The sequence below is a fragment of the Hyaena hyaena genome, unplaced genomic scaffold, assembly GCF_003009895.1.
Source record: "Hyaena hyaena isolate Hyena2069 unplaced genomic scaffold, ASM300989v1 scaffold_950, whole genome shotgun sequence".
Lineage (NCBI taxonomy): Eukaryota > Metazoa > Chordata > Mammalia > Carnivora > Hyaenidae > Hyaena > Hyaena hyaena.
The window spans coordinates 365,899-371,285 of NW_024081582.1; the positions used below are offsets into that span (position 1 = coordinate 365,899).

At 40.0% G+C, this 5,387-nt stretch overlaps 1 pseudogene; it reads right to left on the reverse strand.

Annotated features, from left to right (window-relative positions):
- Positions 1 to 4,783: 4,783 nt before the first annotated feature.
- LOC120223103 lies at positions 4,784 to 4,954 on the reverse strand (annotated as a pseudogene).
- Positions 4,955 to 5,387: the final 433 nt, after the last annotated feature.

Genomic DNA, 5,387 nt, shown 5'->3' on the forward strand with positions numbered 1-5,387 from the left:
TTTGAGTAAAGGTGCAGAGATGAAAACATGTCATGTATTGTGATGGTTAATTTTATGTGTCAGCTTGATGGGGCCACGGGATGCCCAGATATTTAGTTACACATTATTCTGGGTGTGTAGGTGAGGGTGATTCTTGATGAGATTAGCATATACATTCATAGACTAAGTAGATAACCCTCCCCAGTGTGGCTGGGCCTCAGTTACAGAAGGCCTGAATAGAACAAAATGGCAGAGTGAGGCAGAAATTACTCTCTGCCTGTCTTTAATCTGAGACATCTGTCTCGGCCTTTGGACTTGGATTTGGGCTGGAACTTACACCACTGGTTCTCCTGATGTCTCAGGGCTTTCACCTCTCCTAGGTCTCCATCTTGCTTACTGCAGCATTTATAGCTGGCTTGTGAACCAATTGTGTATAGTATAATAAATGTCTCTCTATACATAACTATATGCATAAATAAAAATTCTATTATACATTGTACATATTACATATGTTATGTATAAGTACAAATATATAAATTATATATATATTTCCTATTGATTCTGTTTTTATGGAGAACCCAGGCTAATACATATGTTAATAGAATATTTTTATCATAATATGAATCTATTGCACAAGGTGAGATGAAAGATGTCCAGTTTAGCCAGTAGAAGTTAAGCTAATAGATTTAGGAAAAAACAGAAACAAACAAACAAAAAACTACCCACAGGCCAGCCAGACTTTATGGGAAAGGAGAGACAAAACAATGGAGTAAATGTGCAGAAGTCTATTCCAGTTTGCATCCCTTGAACTCTAAGAGCGAGTATAGCCTAGAGACAGTGGGCTCTTGACAAGGTCTAGTTAAGTCTTTGCCAGCACTGCTCTGCACATTCTCCGTTTTGCCCCATTAAAAGGATCTCTGCCTTGTGGCAGTGGCATTAAAAGCAAATAAAGCAAGTAAAACCTGGAGCCAAGAGGAGAGAATTCCCAGGCACTGTCGACCTGTTGTTTCTGTTGCTGACTTTAGCTGGTGTCATTGTTGGGTATAGAAAATTGGAGAATTTTATCCATATTGTCCTATCTAGTCTCCTCTGGCTTTGATATTTAAAGAAGTCCTAGAATTTTAAAACTCTGGACTGGGCAAAGGTGAAAAGACCTACTCCTTGCACCTGCTACTGGGATTGCTTATTTGTGTAGAGATCTACAGAGATGAGATCTGAGAAATCCACAAAGAACTGACTGTGGAGAACCTTGAACCTAAGAAAAATTACCAAAAAAAAAAAAAAAAGTGTGTATGTGTGCGCATGTATAAGCGCGTGTGTATTGCTTTGAAGACATGAATTGATGGATTCGAGGACCAAAATCACATGACGGGCAGGTGCACAGCACACTATCATTCAGCATAAGTTTCATTACGTTCAGAACACTGTGTTGAGGGATTCGCAAGATGTTAAGTCAACAACAGCTCTTTCCTAGCATGGTATTGACACATGGAACATGATCTCTATTATAACAGCATGAGTATATTTAATACAGCATTAAGACACCTCTAATACACTCTAAGTGACAAAGACAAACAAATGAATAGGCATTTTCATTGTCAGTATTGTGTCTCCAGAAAGTAAGTGACACTAAGAAGCAGTCTGAGATTAAAGAGTTAGTGCTACCAATTCTCAGGGCAGGATAAATGCTGAAAAGAGTCAAGGGAGTATGAATAAACTGAGGGGCTACAGTTTTCCTTCCTCTTCTTCGAGGAGCCTTAACACAAAAATGAAAGTATTCCTAAGTTTAGTTTTCCTTGAGAAATTATTGCGGTGCATCCAGATCGGGTGGGGGCTAGTTGAGCAGGAGGCAAAAGAATTCACCCAAGGCAGGACAAAGGAGATAGAAATTTACTGAACATACTGCACGGGAGCCGTGGGCAGGGCAGCAAAGGAGAGACTGTCTGCCAAGAGGCTGTGGTGAGGGGCTATATAGTTACAGGGTGGAGTGAGGAAGGATGGAAACGTATGGAATTTTCCCTGTTTTTGAGAACAATGCTTGGTTGTGAAGTAAGCCCCTTGGCTAGTTAGGGCCTAAGGCCACTGTGAGGTGGGTCACTTAATGAGCTTGTTTGCATTAAGCTCCTAGTCCTTCTGGGCCCTTCCGCCTTGCTCAAGTTTCCATTGCTCAAGCCTGTGGCATAGAAGAGGCCTCTCCAATTATGTCTTCGTTTAAAATTGGACGAGAGAATCTGACTGAGCATACTTTCATATCTACCAACTCTTGAGGCAGTGCTCCCTTGAACTTTACTGTTGCTTCACCCCCGCTGATTTCTGAGAAGGGTAATGCAACTGCTATTCGCATGTGGCTTCCCTAGTTGTTACCCGCATCAGTAGTGCAGAGTCACTACTTTGTATGGCAGTCATGGGAATTTACCGCATCAGCTATTGATACTTCATGTTTTGCTTTGGTTCCCAGTGTGATTTGAGAATATGTGGGAGAACTGTGGGGGAGAGGAAATATTGCTGATTAGATAGTACTAAAGCCCTCGGTCAGCTCTGCACACAGTCCTGTATCCGTCCCCCACTGGAGCCCCGTGGGTTCCTGACCTCCCGCCTCCATGTTTGAGAGATGTGAAGTAGCAGAACATCTATTAGAGAAGCAGCGTGAGAGGGTAGATTGGTGGATGGGAAGAACAGGGGCTCTCAAGTACAGCATATGGATTTGGTTTACTGGGAAATTGAAGGGAAACAAGGTTTCATTTGCAGCTGGTGAGGATAATGTTTGCAGCAAGACTGCAGGAAGCAGGGGGCGGGGTGGCACACCGACAGATACAAGAGGCTGAGAGAAGAGCGTGTGGGTGAAGACTTCTAATGTGGATCTGGAAAACGGAGTCATTTCAGAGACTACTGAAAGATGTCATGTGATGCTGACTGCACGAGAGAAGGGTGACTGGCAGCAGGAAGTGCAGCGAATTCATTTAGTCTGAATACAGTGGTTACGGGAGCGGAGTTAGCATCAGGTTGCTGTGATGTGCTCATTCCCTTGGAGGTCAGCAAAGACGGAGAGGAAATAACATTTTTAAATTGTAGAGACCAAAGCATTATTTCTTCAGAAATGGAGTTAAATGGCAGAGTTTGGGGGTACTTAATTGTAAAAGCTTTATTCAGATATAGACATAATAAAATAAGGCATGTTTCCTACTCTGAGAAGAAATAGAAAAAGCACAGGAGACTTTCTTTTTTTTTTCATTATTTGAAAATTGAAGACTTAATGATGCTATAAATATCAGGTGCTGAATAAGCCAAGGAAAGAACTCGTTATAACATTTTTAAATAAAGCATTATTTCCAGAAAGTTTAAAAGGTTTTGCACACCTATTGTCAATATTGACAAATATAATGAATGTATCCAAAGGGCGCAATATTTTATTGATGCAAATTTAAAGTCTCAGCCTATATCACTCTTAATGTGTGGTAGTATGATGGTGTTTTAAATGAATAAATAATTGGAGCGCCTGGGTGGCTTAGGCGGTTAAGTGTCTGACGTGTTTTAAATAAATAAATAATTTACAAAGTTTGTGTCCAAATGAACAAATGATGAAAACCTAGCTTATCTGTCACTACATAAAAAATGGAGCTTGTGGGATCTGTACTTTTGAGTTATAAACATTTTCTCCTCCTCCGTATATTTTTAAGTCAGATTTGTGATCTACTTATATAGATTAATTTGTGAGCAGGATAGGAAGTTACAGGAATTCAAAAATCCTCACTTAGCTTCACCTCTTAAAGATTATGATATCTAGAAAAGCATAAAGAAACATTCTAGTCTATGAAACACCTTTTAGCTGCAGGAAACCTTCATGTAGGAGGCTACTCCCCCTGCTGTGATGTATAGGAACAGGAAAACAGAGCCGATGGTTGACAGATGTTAAAATGTGGAGGTTTTCATAGAATTAGTGGTGCTGATATTATCTCCTTTTTATGTCCAGGACAAGTAAAAACTTTCGTTGTCAATATCATGATGCTTAAAAAAAAAAAAAAAAAAGGCAATCTTCAATATATGAATATGCACCTTTTTTGTTACTTTCAAGGGTTCTTTAAGTAGCATGTACCTTTATTTTATTCTACCACAGAGTACATTTTTTTTCTTCAAGCTTAGGCACATTTATTTGTATTAAAACTTTTCCACCTGGCTGGCAGAACTTCAGGATAAACCACATTTTCAAAAGAACATCTGTTTCTGAATACGGAAGTGATTGAAATGTTTCAAAATGTCATCTGTTATTTAGCAAGCGTGTATATTTTCATGATTTTAAAGAGATATTGTTTATGGGCCATGGAAACAGTTAATAAAGCACCTGTAATATACTCAGAGTACAATGACAGAGAGAAACAGTAGGCTGCATGGTACAGAAGGGGCTCAGTATCTATGGTACTCGGCTGATAGGTGTGTTCAGTTTCTAAACAATAGGCAACACAGACATCTGTGTTCTTCAAAAGCTTTAAACATGTTTCTCTTGGATGACACTGTACTTGGATAACATACAGAAAAAACTTGTTTTGATTTTGCTTTCTTATGTGGGGCTGATGAATCTAGTCTCTTGTTGGCCCTCTTTTCCAGTCAGCAGAGGGAGCCAAAGTTGCCTAGCCAGTGGTCCTGATGTAACATGCTTCAATCAGGCAAGACAACTGTAGCCAAAGTTTCCTTTGTGTTCCCAACAAGTGGTATAGGGGCAGTGAGGATAGCCGAAGTCTTCTGAATCACATATGGCAAGACTTTTATTAAATCTCTATTTTGTAAAGAAAAGACTCACCATTTACAAATAGGATATTTATGATTTCTCATAAATAAAAAGCAAAATCTGTAATGTATGCAAATTAGGCCTTACATAATCTACTCATACGCCATTCTTCTTGGATAGAGGATGTATCGGTTGTAAAACTGATAAGAACAGATACTACACTTGATCTTGGCCAAGAGGCCGAAAAACGATATATACCCTTCTCTTTGGAAATACGTGGTGGGTTTGTGGAAACCGTAGCCGCCATAGTAGGCACGGATGTGTGAGTTAGTGTGTAGAATTACTAACTTGCTAGATTTTGTCCTCGTTCTCATTAAGCTTCCCAGCCACCACTATTTTCTCTTTTCGGGATGCCTGCATTAGCCTCCTGACAGGTCTCTGTGCCTTCATGTTACTGCTCTAGAGCCTGTTTTAGATATGGGAGCCAGAGTGATCCTTTACAAATAAATCGTTCTATTCAAAGACTCCTTCGTAGGATTCCTTGACTCCAAGAAAAAGCCCAAGTCCCTATTATGGCCTCCAAAGTCCTCTATACTTCGGTGCTTCCTCATTCTCTGACTTCATCATCTGTTGTTCTTCTGCTCTAGCCAGCTGGCCGCCTGTAGCTCCTTAAGCATTGCTCAAG